A 20,781-nucleotide genomic window follows, 5' to 3' on the forward strand; every position below is an offset into this window, starting at 1 on the left:
GGCAACAACAGATGTTGGCGAGGATGCGGAGACAGAGGATGTCTTTTGCATTGCTGGTGGGAATGCAAGCTGGAGAAGCCACTCTGGAGGAGGTTCCTCAAAACATTAAAAATAGAACTACCCTACGACCCAGCTAATTGCACTACTAGGTATTTATCAAAGGGATACAGGTGTTCTGTTTTGAAGGGATACATGCACCCCAATTTTGTAGTAGCACTATCAACAACAGCCAAAGTATGGAAAGAGCCCACTGTCCATCAATGGATGAATGAATAAGGAAGATATGGTGTGTGTGTATACACACACACACACACACACACACACACACACACAGTGGAGTATTACTCGGCAATCAAAAAGAATGACATCTTGCCATTTGCAACTACGTGGATGGAACTAGAGGGCATTACGCTAAGTGAAATTAGTCAGAGAAAGGCAAATATATGACTTCACACATATGACGACTTTAAGGGATAAAACAAATGAACATAAGGGAAGGGAAACAAAAATAATATAAAAACGGAGAGGGACAAAACATAAGAGACTCTTAAATATGGAGAACAAACAGGGTTGCTGGAGGGGTTTTGGGGGGGGTGGGCTAAATGGGTAAGGGGCATTAGGGAATCTACTCCTGAAGTCATTGTTGCACTATATGCTAACTAATTTGGATGTAAATTAAAAAAAAAATAAATTAAAAAATGTTGATAACCCATTGAGCCACCCAGGCACCTTTCTTTCTTTTCTTTTCTTTTCTTTTCTTTTCTTTTCTTTTCTTTCTTTCTTTCTTTCTTTCTTTCTTTCTTTCTTTCTTTCTTAATAGCCATCCTAATGGAAGTGAGGTGAAATTCCTTTGTAGTTTTGATTTGCATTTCTCTGATAAGTGATGTTGAGCATCTTTTCATGTGCTTATGATCCATTTGTATATTTTCTTTGAGGAAATCTCTGTGGAAGAGTTTTAATTGGGTTGTTAGCTCCCTACCCCCCTTTTGAGTTATAGGAGTTTTTTATGTGTTCTGGATTTTAAAAAAATTCCAGCATAGTTAACATACAGTGTTACAGTTTCAAGTATATGGTGTAGTGATTTAACAATTCTGTGCATTACTTAATGCTCATCATAATAAGTGTATCCTTAATTCACCTATTTCACTCACCCCCACCCACCTCCCCTCTGGTAGCCATCATTTATAGTTAAGTGTCTGTTTTTTGGTTGTCTTTTTTTTCTTTGTTTTGTTAAATTGTACATATGAGTCAAATCATATGGTATTTGTCTTTCTCTGATTCATTTCACTTAGCATTATATTTTCTGGATCCATCCATGTGGCAAATGGCGAGATTTCATTCTTTTTTATGGCCGAGTAATATTCCAGTGTGTGTGTGTGTGTGTGTGTGTGTGTGTTGTAACACACACCCCACATCTACTTCATCCATTCATCAGTCGATGGGCACTTGGGCTGCTTCCATAATTTGGCTATTGTAAATAATATTGCAATAAACGTGAGGATGCATGTATTTTTTTGAATTAGTGTTTTCATATTCTCTGGGTAAATATCCAATAGTGGGTGTACATTCTGGGATATTTATTACTTTTCAGTATATGATTTGTAAATATTTTATCTAAGTTTATGGGCTGATAATGTCCTTTGATTCATGAAACTTTTACATTTTGATCAAGGTCAGCTTACCTGGTTTTTCTTTTGTTGTTTGTGCTTTTGGTGTCATATGTAAATCATTGCCAAATCCCATAGCATGGAGCTTTTTATGCTTTTTTTCTCCCCTCAACTACACTGTGGACATCCTGAGGGAAGGAACTAAGTTACTATTGTAGCTGCTTTACCCTTCAGCACAGTGAGCACATGGTGAACAAGGAGAAAGTAGGGAAAAAATTTTTTTAATGTAATTTAAAAATTTTTTTTTTTCAACGTTTATTTATTTTTGGGACAGAGAGAGACAGAGCATGAACAGGGGAGGGGCAGAGAGAGAGGGAGACACAGGATCAGAAACAGGCTCCAGGCTCTGAGCCATCAGCCCTGAGCCTGACGCGGGGCTCGAACTCACGGAACGCGAGATCGTGACCTGGCTGAAGTCGGACGCTCAACCGACTGCGCCACCCAGGCGCCCCTATAATTTTTAAATGGTCATAAGGAACACTCAAGATTTATGTGTAGGGTGGGGTGTTTCCTGCTATTGGTGATTTGTCATTGATTATGTCTGTCTCATGAATTAGGATGATAACGTGTTTTTAGGCGTTAGACAGTGTGTGAGCACAGGAGGGGCAGAGAGAGAGGGAGACAGAATCCAAAGCAGGCTCCAGGCTCTGAGCTGTGAACGGTGAGATCATGACCTGAGCCACCCAGGTGCCCCAGGGAGGAGTTTTGTTTTGTTTTTTTTTTTAATTTTTATTTATTTATTTATTTATTTTGAGAGAGAAAGCACGGGAGGGGCAGAGAGAAAGGAAGAGAGAATCACAATTAGGCTGTGTGCTGCCAGTGCAGAGCTGGATGCAGGGCTTTGAAGTCAGGAACCATGAGATCAGGACCTGAGAAATCAGGAGTTGGACACTCAACCAGCTGAGCTACCTAGCCTGCCTTAGGAGTTTTTAATCTTTTAAGTCCCAGCTGGAGAGCTTAGAGTTTGAACTTTGCTATCTGTGTAATGAATAAGAGAATTTATGAAGTATATTTATTTAAACTTCTAATGTGATAAAATGATAAAATTTAATTCCTGAACAGGAAATGTTTTTATTCATATTAAGTGGGTTGTCTTGCAAGTAAAACTAGTGAGCTAGTTCAGTACTTAAATAGCATTAAATTGCAGGTTTACCTTCTTAAGACTCTTCTAGACCTTAAAATCTTTTGGTAGATGCCGAGCTCCTTCAGGGTAATTACATCCTTCTGAATCTTTGACTCCTATGATACCTGACTCATTTTTTTTAATTAAAAATTTTTTTTAATGTTTATTTACTTTTGAGAGAGAGAGAGAGAGACAATGAGACAGTATGAGCGGGGGAGGGGCAGAGAAAGGGAGATGCAGAATGCAAAGGAGGCTCCAGGCTCTGAGCTGTCAGCATAGAATCAAGCTCATGACCTGAGCCGAAGATGGTTGAAGACGGATGCTTAACCGACTGAGCCACCCAGGCTCCCCTGATTCATTTATACACCCATAGCAGATACTCTTCAACAAATACTGAATTAGTTACAGTAGGTATACATATGCTATATATAGGATTGTGCCAAGGGGTGGAGGCATGGTTTTACATCCAGTTTATTAAAGTTTAAAAAAAAATTTTTTTTTAATGTTTATTCATTTTTGAGAGACAGAGCATGAGTGAGGGAGGGGCAGAGAGAGAGGGAGACAGCCAGTCAAAGCAGGCTCCAGGCTCTGAGCTGTCAGCACAGAGCCCGAAGCTGGGCTTGAACTCATGGACCACGAGATCATGACCTAAGCTGAAGTTGGACGCTTAACTGGCTGAGCCACCCAGGCGCCCCTTATTAAAAAAGTTTTTTGGGGCGCCTGGGTGGCGCAGTTGGTTAAGCGTCCGACTTCAGCCAGGTCACGATCTCACGGTCCGGGAGTTCGAGCCCCGCGTCAGGCTCTGGGCTGATGGCTCAGAGCCTGGAGCCTGTTTCCGATTCTGTGTCTCCCTCTCTCTCTACCCCTCCCCCGTTCATGCTCTGTCTCTCTCTGTCCCAAAAATAAATAAACGTTGAAAAAAAAATTAAAAAAAAAAAAAAAAAGTTTTTTGTAATAAAGCTCATAGCACCTAAAGATAGACACTGGTAACGTTTTGGTGTACATCCTCTAATCTTTGTTTTTGGGTATGTATATTGACAATAACTTTTATAAAAATTAGTTTTTACTTTGTCTTCTTTTGTAATCTACTGTTCATTTGTCGTAATTTGAACATTTCCCCTATTAGTAGGATAAGATTAACCTTTATTTTATGTATCCCTTTGAAAAAGGAAACACCACCAAATATACTAGACAATGACATCAATTGTAAGACCCATCCAGATGTTAGAGGCTTAAAAATGTGAAATATGTATGCTTTAGAACTGATGATATATGATTAATTGCACAGTGCCGATATAGCATATTAATGATCGCCTACTATTCCATTTTGTAGGTTCTTTTTGATCAGCCCTATTAGACATTTAGTTTGCTTGTAGAGCCCTGTTAGTGTAGCTCAATCTTCTCCCCATCTTTGATTATTTCTTGAGGTTAACTTGGAAAAGGTTTGCTACTCTTAAAATATTTTTTTAATTATAGTTAAACATACATAAGATAAAACTTCCCATTTTAATAGTTGTTAAGTGTATACTTCAATGGCCTTAAATACATTTATGATGTGCAACCATCATCACTATCTATTTTCGGAACTTTTTTGTCATCCGAAACAGAAACTTTGTATGTATTTGACAGTGACTTCCCATCCTCCCCTCTACCCAGCCTCTGATAACCTCTCTTCTACTTACTGTCTCTATGAATTTGCCTATTTTAGGTACTTCATATAAAAGTGGAACCATACAATATTTGTCCTTTTGTGTCTGGCTTATTTCACTTATTGATACAATGTTTTTAAGGTTCATTCATGTTGTAGTATGTGTCAGAATTTCCTTTTTTTTTCCCCTTAAAATTTTTATTGTGGTGAAATAAACATAAAATTTACTATCAATGGGGTGCCTAGTTGGCTCAGTCGATTAAGCATCCGACCTTGGCTCAGGTCTTGATGTCGCAGTGAGGTAGAGCCCCGTGTTGGGCTCTGTGCTGACAGCTCAGAGCCTGGAGCTTGCTTTGGATTTTGTGTCTTCTTCCTCTCTCTCTACCCCTCCCCTGGCTCTCACTCTGTCTCTCTCAAAAGTAAACATTAAAAAATTCAATAAAATTTGCTACCATTGATTAATGATTTAGTTTTAATATTTATTTTGAGAGCGAGAATCCCAGGCAGGCTGTGTGCTGACAGGGGAGAGAGAGACTGATGTGGGCTCATTTGTGACCTGAGCTGAAATCAAGAGTTGGTCGCTCAACGGATTGATCCACCCAGGTGCCCTTTTGTGTTTTTTTAGAGAGATAGAGATTGTGTGCACGTGCGTGTAAGAGAGCTAGCGTGGGGGAGGGCCGAGGGAGAGACAAAATCTCAAGCAGGCTCCATGCCAAGTGGGGAGCCCCATGCAGGACTCAATCTCAGAACCCTGAGCTAAAATCAAGAGTTGGATGCTTAACTGACTGAGCCACCCATTTGTCCCTAAAATTTGCTCTTACCTAGTTTTAAGCCTACAGTTCTGTGATATTAATTACATTTATGTTGCAGTGCAACCTTACCGCCATACATTTCTAGAAATCTTTTTATCTTGTAAAAGTAAAACAACTCCCCATTTTTATTAAACAACATTATGAACTCCCCATTTCTTACTCCAGTTTCTGGCAGCCAGTATTCTACTTTGTCTCTTTGACTGCGCTTGGTACTTCATAAAAGAATCATGTAGCATTTGTCTTTATGTCTTGTTTTACTTATTAACTATTTACTTATTAACTAATTCACTTATTAACATATACTATGTCTGTATGTCTTGTTTTACTTATTAACATAATATTCTCAAGATTCATTCATGTGGTAACGTATGAAAATTTCCTTCCTTTTTAAGGCTGAATAATATTTTATCATATGTATGTATATATACACACACCACATTATGCTTATTCATTCATTTCTTGATGAATGATTACTTCCATATTTTAGCTACTGTGAATGCTGCTATGAACATGAATGTACAAATATCTCTTGGAGACCCTGCTTTCACTTTTGGATATACCCAGAAGTGGAATTGCTGGATTATAGGGTACATTTATTTTTAATTTTTTGAGGAACTGTCAAACTTACCACTTTACATTCCTACCAGCAGTGCCCAAGGGCTCTAATTTCTCTATTTCTTTGCCAATACTTGATATTTTCTTTTTTTCTTTTTTTTTTATGGTAGCCATCCTAATGAATTTGAGGTGGTATTACATTGTAGTTTTTTTTTTTTTAATTTTTTAACATTTATTTATTTTTGAGAGACAGAACATCAGCAAGGGAGGGGCAGAGAGAGAGGGAGACACAGAATCCAAACCAGGCTCCAGGCTCTGAGCTGTCAGCACAGAGCCTGAAGCGGGGCTCTAACTTAACAAACTGTGAGATCATGACTTGAGCCGAGGTCGGATGCTTAACCAAGCGACCCACACGCCCTCATTGTAGTTTTGATTTGCATTTCCTAATGATTGGTGATGTTGAATATCTTTCATGTGTTTTTTAGACATCCCTATATCTCTGGAGAAATGTCTATTCAAATCCTTTCCACATCATTGGGTTGTTGTTTGGTTTTTAGTTTTAGGAGTTTTCTCTATTTTCTGAGTATTAATCCCTTATCACATATGACTTGAAAATACTTTCTTCCATTCTCTGGGTTGCCTTTTGATTCTGGTAATAGTATCCGTTGATACACAAAAGTTTTCATTTTGGTGAAGTTCAATTTATCTATTTTTTTCTTTTGTTACCTGTGTCTTTGGTGCCATATGCAGGAAGTCATTGCCAAATCCAGTGTCATGAAACTTTTACCCTGTGTTTTCTTGTAAGTTTTATGGTTTTAGCTCCTACATTTAGGTCTTTGATTCATTTTGAGTTTATTTTTCTTTATGTTGTTAGGTAATGGTCCAACATCATTCATTTGCATGTGGTCACGCAAGTTTACTCAAGACCATTTGTTGAAAAGACTCTTTTCCTCATTGACTGATTTTGACACCTTTGGCAAAAATCATTTGACAGTAAATGTCAAATTTGACTGTAAATGTCATTTCTTTCTGGACTGTCTGTTCTGTTCTGTTGGTCTATATGTCTGTCTTTATGCCAGTGCCACACTGTTTTGATTACTGTAGCTTTGTGTTAAGCTGATGCCAAAATAGCTCTTAAAGCCAACAATATTTTGTATTATTCTGTGGTTTAGTTGTATGTACGTGCTGTTGTGAAAATCAAATGAATCCATTTAACTTTCCTGTGTTTTGATTGTTGAAGTGATTACACAATTGTTTGAGTTTGTTAAAACTCAAGGAATAGTATAACAGTGAATTTTAGTGCATATGAAAAGTGACACAATAGGTAAAAATAGGTTTTTTTCAAGTTTGATTACTTCCTCAGCCCAAATCATTTTTTCCTCATGAGTGATTGTGAAGCCACACCCTTAAAAGTAAAAGTATTCTGGGGCACCTGGGTGGCTCAGTCGGTTAAGCGTCCGACTTCGGCTCAGGTCATGATCTCACGGTCCATGAGTTCGAGCCCCGAGTCGGGCTCTCTGCTGACAGCTCAGAGCCTGGAGCCTGTTTCAGATTCTGTGTCTCCCTCTCTCTCTGACCCTCCCCCGTTCGTGCTCTGTCTCTGTCTCAAAAATAAATAAACATTTAAAAAAAAAAAAAGTAAAAGTATTCAAGAATTTTCATTATAATGTCCATGTTAGCAGATTTAAGTCTTTTTTTTTTTTAATGTTTTCTAACTTTGAGAGAAAGAGAGAGCATGTGTGTGAGTATGAGTGGGGGAAGGACAGAGAGTGAGGGAGAGAGAGAATCCCAAGCAGGCTCCCCACACTTCTGTCAGTGCAGAGACAGGACTTGACATGCTCAATCTCAGGAACTGTGAGAGATCATGACCTGAGCCGAAATTATGAGTCAGAAACTCATGAGTCAGATGCTCCAGGTGCCCTTGGAGGATTTAAGTCATATTAGTACCTTCTGTTTTCTTTTAAGAAAAAAAGTTAAATACATCAGGCATCTGTGAACACTTCATGGAACAACAGTTCCTAAAATTTGCCCAGATGTGAGTGTGCTAGCTTCCAGACTTTAAGGGTGTTTGTACAGTGTGTTGATCAGCTCAGCCCCTCACGTGGTGGGCTGGCTTGAACGTGCTGAACAGTGTGGGGAAGTGGACAGTCTGGCTTGACTTGCCCTGTCTCATGCTGTTTGCTCACTTGCAAGAGCACTATACTAAATTTATGCATTATTGAAAGTTCAAAATGTGCAGAAATAACCATGCTTCAAAATAAAACTTCAACATTGCTCTTTCTCTGTTGGAGCCGCTAAATGTTCATTATTTTCTTCTTTAGTTTTTTTCATAGCTATCAAACTTCTCTATGTGACAGTGTGCCCCTAGCCCCATTTCTAATGGAGCTTGAAATTAACATGATTTCTGTTTACTTGTTGATGGACTGTCATCTATCAAGCCCAGTTTTTGATAGTGATTTAATTTGTGCTTTTTCAGTGGCTCAAGTTTGGAGTAATGCATATAATGTAAATATGATTTGAAAGGCAACTTTGAGTGCTCCTTAAAAAAAATTTTTTTTTAAATGTTTATTTATTTTTGAGAGAGACAGAGACAGAATGCGAGTGGGTTAGGGGCAGAGAGAGAGGGAGACACAGAATCCGAAGCAGACTCCAGGCTCCAAGCTGTCAGCACAGAGCCCGACCTGGGGCTTGAACTCATGTGCTGTGAGATCATGACCTGAGCAGCAGTCGGCCGCTCAACTGACTGAGCCACCCAGGCCCCCCTTGAACGTTATTTTAAATGTTTGTAATATAGATTGGTCATTTGGAACAAGTATTACATGAATAGTGTGATTTGGTTTAAAAAAATTTTTTTTTAATTTGAATTTTTTTTTTAATGTTTATGTATTTTGAGAGTAAGAAGAGAGAGAGAGTGCGCTCACAAGCAGGGGAATGGCAGAGAGGGAGAGGTGGAATACCAAGCAGGCTTTGTCAGCACAGAACCCGATGTGCTGTCACAAACTGAGATCATGACCTGAGCCAGGATCCAGAGTTGGATGCTTGGTGTGCCTGGGTGGCTCAGTTGGTTAAGAGTCTGACTCTTGATCTTGGCCCAGGTCATGATCTCATGGTTCTTTGTGGGTTTGAGCCCTGTGTCTGTGCTGACAAGTGCAGAGCCCACTTGGAATTTTCTCTCCTTCTCTCTGCCTCAACCCCACTCGTGCTTGTTCTCTCTCTCTCTCTCTTCAAAATAAATAAATAAACTTGGAAAAATTAAAAAAAAAAAAAGATGCTTAACCAGCTGAGCTGCCCAGGTGCCCTGGGTTTTGAAATTTGTTGTCAGCTGGGGGCGCCTGGGTGGCTCACTGGGTTAAGCATTGGACTCTTGATTTGGGTTCAGGTCATGATCTCATGGTACTTGGAATACAGCCCCAAGTCAGGCTCCATGCTGACAGAGCGGAGCCTGCTTGGAATTCTCTCTGCCTCTTTATCTCTGTCTTTCTTTCTCTCTGTCCCTCCCCCTCCCCCTTGCACTCTCATTCTGTCTCAAAAATAAAGTAAATATACTTAAAAATTTTTGTCGTCTGTCCCATGTTCCAATTATAGTAGAAGAGCAGGAATTATTACACTGTGGAAGTTGTTATAATTTTAAGCTGTAAAGTTTTTTTAAAAGAGACTTCCAGGGCTTTAGAGAAGAAACAAACTATCATTTGCCTTAAAATATTGTAATGAATAATTTATTATTATTTTTTAAAAATATTTATTTTGAGAGAGCATGTGTGGGTGCATGCAAGCGGGGGAGGAGCAGAGAGAGGAAAGAGAATCCCAAGCACGCTCCTCCATTTACTGACTGAGCCACCTAGGTGCCCCTGTAATGAATAATTTGATCCAGTTTAATCTCAGTGTAAAATAACTGGTCTTATTCCTTAATTGCTAATTTAAAGACTAGTTCTATCCTGGATTGCTTAATTTTGGCTATTGCATTTAACTGTATTGAGCTGTGGATTTCCCTCATTTTCTTATTCTGAGATTTCATTATTAAATATTGTCATAAATAAGTGGACCATCATTTACATTTTCAAAATGTTTTATTGTATCATTTTTGTTTTGTTTTGTTTTTGTTAATATTTGACATGAATTGAAGATGTGAATTGGAAGCCTTTTTAATTATTAGGTTACATAATCCTCTACTGGTTTATTAACCAGGTAGAACTACAGACTGTTCTGAAAACTGAAAGTGCTATCATAACTCAGGAAATGCATTCAGTGTGGCCCATTTCAAGTGACATGAAGGATAGGAGCCTTTGCTAATAGTCTGTTTACCCTGTGCAGCTCTGATACATGCTTTTCTTTGCAAGCAAAGATGCATTGTTAACTATTCTCTCATGGTATGATGAATATTTCATTATGTTAAATATTTAAATATTAATCTAGACTTAATCATGGTTTGTGAAAAATGATAGTGCAGTGAATAAGGCAGAAGCTGAAAGGGTAAGTCAGTGTTCATGGGGTTTTCTGTTTGTGGGGATCTCTGAATTGGTAAAGGTTTCTTACAGTCATCTTTTATCATTTTCTTGCTTCCTTGGTTGGACCTAAGGGTCATCATATTCTTAGAAAAGCTGTAGTCTGACTTTGAAGTGTATCTTTAGAAACCTGTCATTTTGCAGAGAAGTGGCTAAGTGAAATGTGAGCTTGATCTCTTGGGAGGAGGAGGGAAAACCAGGGAAATGGCAATACTTGAGAGAAATTTAAGCTTCTTTGGGGTCATTAAGACCAGTGAAAGACATAATGTTTTCTAGGTATCTTTATTGAGTCAGGGTCAGAGGCAGCATTTAGTTTGCTTTATCTCTACTTCAGTGGGAAGGGTTCAATTAAATACAATAAGTCTGCCTTTCAAAGCACATGCTGGGAGATGTTAAGAATGTGTAAGTCACCTTTGCTAACCTCAAGAAGTTTACAAACTAATGGGATTATTAGTCTTGCTATAGCAGTCTATACTTTTGCTAATCTGTAAGAAGAGACATTTCTTATTTCTTTCCACAAGTGCTAATGTTGCTAGATGAAACCTAAAACAGTCAAGGCAGGTATTAATCATTTATAGATTGTTACTAGGTGAAAGTTATCATGCTCAAAAAAGCCATGGTCCCTGTGTTCAAAGGGGAGTTCCCAGTTTCCTGGGAGACAGATGCACTGACAGTGCTGTGTGGCAAGTACTATAATAGAGATACTTGTGAAGTGCTGGGGGAACCCAGAAAAGAGGCAACAGTTCTTTCTGTGGGAGCAGAGGACATTTGTGTGAGTCTTGAAGGAAGATGGAAAAGTCTGGAAAGATGCTTTGGGCAGAGGAAAAGGCTTTTATAAAGGCCTGGAGACATGAATGTGCATTGGAGAAGAATTTCACGGAGTGGATGTAGGTGACTAGTCTGTTAGGCTAGTTGCAGTCAGGTTTGTTTACAGGAGTTTGGGTTTCACCCTGTTTGTGGTGGGGAAGTAGTCCCTCAGCCTTTGAGGAGTGGATTCTATGATAATGATAAATTAGGCTGTCTGGATAATGATTGGAAATGAGAAGACTTCTAGATATTTTAAACCAGAATGTAGGCCAGAGCCCAGAGATAGGAAGGGTTAGTAGAGTCAGGTATTTACTGAAGTACAGAGGAGGGGTAGGGAAGAGGATGAGAGGCCTAGAGTCTCCTTCTAGGGTAGCTGGTTGGATGCATCTTTGGTCAGCAGAAATGGAGAAAGCCAAAGAGGGAGAAGATTTGGAGGAAAAAGCTTGTCTTATGGCCTGTGGAGTTTGAATAACTTAGCTCTTCAGTTGCTTGTTGGGAAAAGTCCTTTAGATTGGAGAAATGCTGCTCTGGCCACTTCTGACATTCACTGTGGTAGCTGTGAAAAGGTGGAGTTTGCTTCTTTGTTTTTTGGAGGGTGGATGGGTGGAGGGGTTGGTTTTAGGGTTTCTTAAGTAGTATTATAAACTATAAGAATAGAATGGGTCCAGTGTATTTAAAAAATATATATGTGTATATATTAAATAAATATATATAATTAAAAAATATATATTTTAAATATGTTTAAGTAATCTCTACACCCAGTGTGGGGCTTGAACTCAAAACCCTGAGATCAAGAATCTACGTGCTCTTCTGACTGAGCCAGCCAGGTGCCCAGGGCCCAAAGTATTTTTAAATTGGGAAAGATAAAGACCAAACCTCTAATGCCTTTGATTTCTTTGCTTATCTTCAAATCTTATTTTTTGTAATTTAAATATTTATCTTCTATTTTTCACTCATGTTTGTTCTTGGAAGTCGTCAATGTTCTTTGTTGCCATTGTCTCCTCTTATAGCCTGAAACAGTATCCTCCCCCCCCCCCCCCCCCCCCCCACAAGAGATCCTCAGTGAGGACTCCCTGACCTTTTGGGGACTCCCTCCTGGATATTCCTCTTGTACACTGATGTATTACAACTATTTTCTGTTGTATTGTAACTATTTTCCTGTCTAGACTGAGCTCTTTCCCCCACTTTTTTTTTTTTTTGAAAATCTTCAACTGTATAGAAAAGTTGAAAGTAATAGAGTGAGCACTTGATTCATCAATTCACTTAGATTCACCAGTTAACATTTTTCATGTTTGCTCAGTTGCTTTATATAAGCTTTTTTTGAGGCATTTGATAGTGAACTGTTGATACCAGGGAACTTCACCCTTAAATTCTTCAGCATATAATTCCTAAGAATAAGACACTGCCTTTACCTAACTACAGTATCACATGAGAAATTCTATGTCACAGGAGAAATTTTACATTGATATAGTAACATAATTCCATTTAAAGAGAGGTCCAAAAATCTTGTTGGTTCTCCCTGGGAACTTAGGAACTTGGGAGAAATGCAGACTCTTACATCCTACCCTAGACCTACTAAATCACAATTTGCCTTTTAGTAAGATTCCCAGAAGTACTTACTGATCTCATGGTATAGTCCATAGTCCTGTTAAATTCAAACAGTTGTCCCAGTGATGTTTTTTATGGTTTGTTTTTTTTTTAATGCAGGAATCAATAAAAGGTCACATACTGCATTTAGTTGTCATGTCTCTGTAAAGTATTTCTGTCTCCCTCGTCAAATTGGCACTTTGGAAGAGTTTAGGCCCATTTTGTAGATGCTCTACAGTTTGGATTGGTCTGATTGTTTTAATTTTTGGCAGTACTATGTATGTGATGATGTATCTTTCTGAGGGCATCTCAACAATTGTCACATTGTTCTGGTGGTGATGCCAAGTTTAAACACGTGATTAATTAGCATCTGCCAGATTTCTCCCTTGTAAAGATCCCTATTTCCTTTTGTACTGTTGGGGAGGAAGAATTTCCTTTACCCTTAGATCCTTCTAGTTGGACTAAGAACCAAATAGACATTAGACTGATTAATAGGAGAAAATCGAATTTAATAATGCAAGTAAGGTAGGGCACCTGGGTGGCTCAGTTGGAAGACCATGCAACTCTTGATACCGGGTTTGTGAGTTCAAGCCCCATGTTGGGTGTAGAGATTACTTAAAAATAAAATAATAAAAAAAAAAGTGTATGCAAGGGGAATCTAAGCAAACATGGAAATTCCAAAGACAGGCAACAAAATGCTTATATGAGCTAAGGAGAAAGATAGGGGCCTAAGGATATGAAGGAGAGAAAGACCATTAGAAGGAAGGTGAAAGGAGACATTTGGAAAACAAAGGTTGCCCTATTAGTAGATAATTTTCTTACGTAAAGATAATTTGTTAATAGCTGTCTTCCTAATACAAGCAGGCAGTTGAGGGGGAGGTAGAGAGCTTTTACTGAATCTGCTGGGTTTTGATTGCTTTTAACTCGAAATGTTCATGCCAAAGTGGCCCATTTGGAGGAGGCCTGCCCCTGGTCCTCACAGTACTTAATAATTAATTGCTGTGATGATCTGACAGGGAATTCTTTAAGAAAAAAATTTTTTTAATGTTTATTTATTTTTGAGAGGGAGAGAGAACAAGCAGGGGAGGGGCAGAGAGAAAGGAAGACATGGGATCTGAAGTGGGTTCTGTGCTGACAGCAGAGAGCCTGATGTGGGGCTCAGACTCACAAACCTTGAGATCATGACCTGAGCTGAGTTGGCCACTTAACCAACTGAGCCACCCAGGTGCCCCTTTTTAATTTTTTTTTTTTTTAATGTTTATTTATTTTTGAGAGAGAGGGAGACACATGGAGCGTGAGCAGGGGAGAGGCAGAGAGAGAGGGAGACAGAATTTGAAGCAGGCTCAAGGCTCTGAGCTAGCAGCACAGAGCTGAATATGGGGCCCAGACTCACAAACCCTGAGATCGTGACCTGAACCAAATTCAGAAGCTTAACCAACTGAGCCACCCGGGTGCCCCTAAGAGGGATTTCTAATTAGTCTTTTTGTCCCTTGTACGTAGCAGGATCCTAGGATGTGGTAGATGGTCAGTGAATGGCAAAATAGATTATCACTAATGACAAAATTAGTTTCATCAGTATTAGAGACAATTCTTATTTTCACATTCAGTCTGGGTAACTTCCTAGACTCATTCCAAGTTCAGGCATCTTTTCTCCTGGCTCTCCAAGAGTACAGTCCTCTTCCTGTGGGCTTCTCCTCAGCTGTGTGAAAAATTTCTCTGCCTTTTAGTCTCATTGTTCTAAAACAAAAACCTCTTTTCCCTTTTGTCTCTCATTTCTTTTGTGTGAGTCCAGATGCTGGTTTCATCTTACTTGCTTTTTTGACCAGAGTCATTCCAGTTTCTTATGGAAACAGGGACTTCCTGTGCGTCTATAATCAGTTGTCTGTTACAGTGGCTTAGTGCAGCTTTCTGAGGAACACTCTTCTGTTGTTCATGGTCTCAGCCATATGGGGTAGAAGGTGAATACAGGAATAGAGATATTCAGTTCATACTGTATAAACACTCACTTCAGCAGCTTTGGAGCTTTTTGTTTTTTCCTTCCCTTGATCTTATGTGTTTTCTTGTTGTGTGTTCCAGACACATAGGCCTTCTCTTTCTCTAAGTCCCAGGAGATGTACTTTGTTACCTCAGCCTGAACGCTTTTCCCCCAGAAACTTACTTGCCTGACTCTTCCCTTGACTTTCAAATTTCATTTAAAAAGTTATGAAGATAGAAAGGCCCTTGAAGGACACCATCTAATTCTATTACCATTGTCCTGGTTAATTTTCTTCCTAACACTAATATAGTCTAGTTTATTTATCCTATTACTATAATGTTGTTTCATGAAGGCAGGGTTTTTTGGTTTTGTACCATGCTGTTAGGAATAGTGCATACATGGAGAAAGCACTCAAATATGTGCTGTTGGAGTTGCTCAATGGTTGACTGAATATTGTTTTTTTAGTTTTACCTTTTATCCTTTGCTTAGTGCTTTTGCTAATCACTGTGTCTCCTGATGATTGTGGAATGACAGTGTTTTCATTCAGCTGTTCTTGTGTTTCCTTACTGTTTTTGGTGCTCTCAAGAAAACAAGAAAAGGAACATAATAAGTGATTAAAAGTTTTATTACAAAAATAATTATAATTTTTATAAAGTAATCATTATCATCAAAATCGTTAAAAATTAATAAATATCTAGCCAAGTGTCCTTTTTCTCATAGATTTGTATACCTGAAAGGAAAGGGACAGCTTCTACTATGTGCCATATAAGTGCCTGATATAAAATGTATTTGGGTATGATGATCACATAGAAGTCATTGTTTAATGTAATGCAGTAGATGGGAGACTTTTTACTCTTTTTTTTTTTTTTTAATTAAAAAAATTTTTTTTAAACTTTTATTTTTGAGAGAGCGAGCGAGCATGCACGCAGGGGAGGGGCAGAGAGAGAGACACACACACACACACACAGAATCCGAAGTAGACCCTAGGCTCTGAGCTGTCAGCACAGAGCCCCCCACCTGGGGCTTGACCTCACAGACCATGAAATCATGACCTGAGCTGAAGTCGGACATCCCACCGACTGAGCCACCCAGGCACCCTGGGAGACTTTTTACTCTAATGATGTTTTGGCTCTTATTTATTTATTTAGTTAGTTATTTAGTCATTAATTTTTACATTTATGAGAGAGAGACAAAGTGAGCAGGGGAGAGGCAGAGAGAGAGAGGGAGAGAGAGGATCCCAAAGCAGGCTCTGCACCATCAGCAGTGCAGAGCCCCTTGAGGGGCTTGAACTCACCATGAAATCTTGACCTGAGCTGAAATCAAGAGTTGCTTGCTTAACTGACTGAGCCAGGCAGGTGCCCGTATTTATTTGTTTGTTTGTTTGTTTATTTATTTATTTAATTTATAAAGTTTATTTACTTAGCTGAAACCAAGACTTGGGATACTTAACCCACTGAGCCACTAAGGCACCCCTGTGTTTTCATACCTCTTATTTTCTTATCCCTTCTTCTTCCTTCTGCCTCTATTCCCATCCTGTTTACATTTTATTTATTTTTTTATTAAAAAAAATTTTTTTTAACGTTTATTTATTTTTGAGACAGAGAGACACAGAGCATGAACGGGGGAGGGGCAGAGAGAGAGGGAGACACAGAATCGGAAGCAGGCTCCAGGCTCTGAGCCATCAGCCCAGAGCCCGACGAGGGGCTCGAACTCACGAACCGCGAGATCGTGACCTGAGCTGAAGTCGGACACCCAACCGACTGAGCCACCCAGGTGCTCCCCTGTTTACATTTTAGAAGAAAGTGACAGGCTTGGTGGGAGGGAATTTAGTAAAATTGGCATATGTCAGAGTGAGTCTTAATTATAAGGGTTACCTTGTGGGGTTTTTTGGTTTTTTTTTTGACAGTTACTGGAAGATTGGAGAGTTGAGATTCCAACATCGTGTTAATAACTCTGTTTAATGCAGATGCAACTTGGCTTCCCTGTTACTGCATTGAGGAATCCACAATCCTATATCTTGTGCAATGTGACAGTTAACCATTACTGTGGGTACTTTTAATTTTAAAATTTCCTGATTTGCATTTAAATGAATCATCCTAACATTGCATCAACTTAACCTTGCTGGTAAAAAAAAAAAAAAAATGGCACGGAGTAGCATGGTAAGGATATTCTAAAGCCTTGGATTGGACAGGTTTTAAGAATGATGTGGCCATTCTGTTGTAAATGAACATTTAATGTCTTTAGAGAAGGTATGTAAGCTCTTCTCACCAATGAGGCAGTTTGCCAACAATCAGCCTTCTTGGTTCTGATGGAACTATCCTTTTATTTTCTGCTCATTGCTTCTCCATTCCTCTTTCTATCATAAAGATTGCTAGTCATACGCCTACATCTCTACCCCTTTCTGAATTTATAGCAAACTTTTGCGTAATAGCCAGGATTGCTATTTATAAGGTAATGAAGACTGAATAACTACAGTTTAACTTTTTATTTAGTTCCACTAAGCATGATCCCTCCTGGAAAAACCTAAGGTTGCTGTAATTCATTAAGGTTGGCTAGCTCTAGTAGGTTTTGTAATAGATCTTGTGAAGGAGTACTCTGTAAGTTAATTGGAAAACTAGAAACTGCCAACAGTTTAAAAGTTATTTGTTTAGCTACTCTAAATAATACCATTAGTTGTAGAGAAGCAGAAGATATGACAAAGATTAAGGCAGGAGCTTTGTCTTGGTAGGCTTGTAAATATTTTAAAATCAGTTTGCATAAATTCATTTCAACTAATACTGTGTCTGCTCTGCATAAAGCAGCTTGCCAGCAACTTAGGAGATATAAAGAAGCATAAGCATAGTTATCATCCTTAAACTTAAAATATAGCTAGGAAAGCCATAGGTTAAACTTGGGAAAAATTAGTTACATTTAATAAAATAATTCACAAGCTGTTGAGAGAATGCAAATGAAACAAATACTAGAATTTCAGTGCTGGAAGGACTTGGAGCCTGGGATTCAACCCCCTTTATTTTATAGGTGAGAAAACTGAGGAGCCAGTAAGGTAACTGGACTTGCCCAAGTCAGAGAGTAAGTTAGTGACAAAGCTAGTACCAGAAGCCATGTTCTTTCCAGAGAACATAGTCTCATTAGATTTAAATGCTCTCCTTGTACTTTCTGAAATCCTTTTTGGGTTGGGGTCACCAGAAGCATAACTTGGCTCTGTAGTGTAGTTTAATAATGTTCGGCATCACTTTTGGCAGGGTCTTTGATTAAAGGTGCTGCCCAAGGCACTCTGCTTCCATCATGGTTATTGAAAGACTTGAAAACACCCTGAATGGGTTCTCAATTTTCAAGTGTCAGTATATTTCAAGTTTTTCAATGTGAGTGAGTGATTGAGTCCTTTACGTTAACACTTTTAGCAGCCAGAGTCTGGTGAATTTTTATCGGGAGGTTGGAGACCTCCTCAGAGACATTACTTAATAGAAAGTGGAGTTCTGGAATATAGAACTGGAAGGGACTTCAGGGGAGAATCTTGTTCACTGTTTGCAAAGTCTGGACCAACAGAGCAAGCATACTACTAAGACATGTTTGTCTCACACTGTGGCAAAATATTTTTGAGTGAGTTGCTGACACTAAACTTGTGAGACTTCACATAAATATGTGCATCTCTGGGTCTTTTGAAAAAATTCGTATGATCTGCCAACCCTACATCTGCGTGATAGATAAAGAGTGCCTGGATTTACCTCTCCTGGCTTCTACTGGTGGTCTCCTGGAGAGGTCAGGTATCTTTTGCAATTTATTATTGTGCTTATACTCTACCTTTTTTTCAAGTTAAGAAGAAAGTGGAATTATTTTGTATCCCAAAGTATCAAAATTAGAAACAGAAAAGACCAAGAGGGCTTTTTTTTTTTTTGAGAATGTTTTTATTACTAACGAGTGTGCAGATTTTTGGGGTACTCTTGTTTTTTCTCTAAGCTAAAGCTAGCTCTTTTCATGTGTCCGAGAAGCCTTTATGTGTGTGTGTGTGTGTGTGTGTGTGTGTGTGTGTGTGTGTGTGTGTGTGTGTGTCCGTGTGTGTGTCCTGACTTGGTCGGTCTGAACTTCACAGGCTTACCTTGGGCAGCTTCCTCTTTGTGGTTTCTCTGGAACAGCCTTCCTTCTCTTTGGCAACTTCCTGGTGGCCTGAGACCCTCTTTCTCAGCTCAGGGCTTTCATCTTGTTCCCCTCTTTTGCTCATGAAGGCCCGAGTTGTGGATTCTAAAGCTTTAGGAGTGCATTTGTGCTGTTTGGACCTTGATTTGCTGGTTTTCAAAAGTTACCAAGTCCTCAGGCCTAGTGGCTTTCCCCAGTAGGGGTTTGACAAATTGCCCTTCCCTGGGTGCCTTCTTTTCAAGACTTTTTATTTCAAGAAAAAATGGAGGGGGTGCCTGGGTGACTCAGTCAGTTAAGTGTCCAGCTTTGGCTCAGGTCATGATCTCGAGGTTCACCAGTTCAAGCCCCACGACAGCTCAGAAGCTCAGAGCCTGGAGTCTACTTTGGATCCTGTTTCTCCCTTTCTCTCTCCTTCTCCCCTGCTCTCTCTCAAAAATAAATAAACATTAAACAATTAAAATATATATATAACGTTAAAAACAAAAAAATGGGGCCGTTTATTTCTTTGGGAAAGTGAATTGTTATATTGTTGTACTTGTTTAATAATTAAAACACAAATGTGACCACCTGTCTACTTGAAAACTAGCTTCACTTAACTTACCTCTTGGCACCTTCCCTGTACTACCCTTACCCTTGAAAGGTTTTCTGTTTCATTTGTGTTGTTGCAGTGGCTGTGGAATGCTAGGATACAGGAATGCAGAGTCTACGGGGCAAATCATTCTTTCTGAAATGTCTTATCTGTGACATTTGATGACATTTGCTTTAGCTGTTGTCAGCCCTTTAGCAATCTAGAGCACTCCATCTCCTAAGGTTTACTGACTTGGGCTGATCAGTTTTGTGGGCAGATAACCTTTAAAAACCAAAGTGTAGGCCTGACATAATATAAGTGTGTAGAGGAAATTTGCCCACTTGCATTGAAACAAATTTCCTGGAAACTGGCGTTCTGTGTTACCAGATTAAGCAAATCCAGATTCCTTCTGGCATCCAATCTCCAGTGATTCTAGGATGTTTTGATGCTTATATAAATCTGTGAAATGTTAGATGATGCTTGCATTAATGTTTTCAAAAATTTCTAATATGTCTACCTGTTGTGCCTCAAGCATGCATTTATGGGAGAGGACACAAACATTTTTATATTAAAGTTGTCAAGAGTGGGCTTGTCACAGACAGGTGCAGTTCTGTCTTGTCCTGGTCATCATTTTAATGTATAGAATTTAGGTGTTGATGTTGCTTTCCGTAGAGTCTAGAACTGCGCTGTCTGATGAGGTAGTCACTAGTGGTTGTTTGAATTAATTAAAATGAAATAAAATTAAATCAATTCCTCAGCCACAGTAGCCACATTTCAAGAGATCTTTCTCCCTCTTCTCTCTGTCTTCCTCTCTTATCCTCTCCTACTTCTCTCCTCTCCTCTTACCTCACCTTCTTCCCCTTCCCTTCCTCTCTACTCCTCCCTTCTCCCCTCTACTCCTACCCCTCCCTCTGTTTCCATCTCTTCCTTCATTTCTCTCTTCCTTGTGTCTCCTCTTTCTTCTTTCTTCCTTCTTCCCATTCTCCCACTTTCCATTCCTCTCTATGTATGTAACTTATATTTAGCGTATTATATTTTTCTGAACCAAGTGAGATGAGAGTAAGTTGTAGACATCATGCCCATTATATGTAACAAGGACATAACTACAGTATAATTGATGAAAATACGAAAATTTGACACTGATACACTATTACCTAATTTAGAACTTACTCAGATTTTATCATTTGTCTCAATATTTTTTTCCTTCAAGTACAGTTTCATTCCAGAGTTACTACATTTAGTTGTCATGTCTCTTTAGCCGCCTTTAACCTGGAAGAATTTCTCAGTCTATCTTTGTTTTTTCTGACCATGACATTTTTGAAGACTGTAGCCAATTAATTTGTAGAGTATCCCTCACTTTGAGTTTGATGTTTCCTCATGACAAGATTGGGGCTAGTTTTGCT

General features: G+C 39.0%; 1 protein-coding gene across 2 annotated transcripts in view; it reads left to right on the forward strand.

Moving 5' to 3' along the window:
* CTNNA1 (catenin alpha 1) overlaps window positions 1-20,781 on the forward strand; it is a 180,059-nt gene that overhangs the window by 5,535 nt on the left and 153,743 nt on the right. The gene's annotated exons all lie outside the window — the stretch shown is intronic.

This window comes from Prionailurus viverrinus, chromosome A1 (genome assembly GCF_022837055.1).
Source record: "Prionailurus viverrinus isolate Anna chromosome A1, UM_Priviv_1.0, whole genome shotgun sequence".
In the NCBI taxonomy this organism is placed as follows: Eukaryota; Metazoa; Chordata; class Mammalia; order Carnivora; family Felidae; genus Prionailurus; species Prionailurus viverrinus.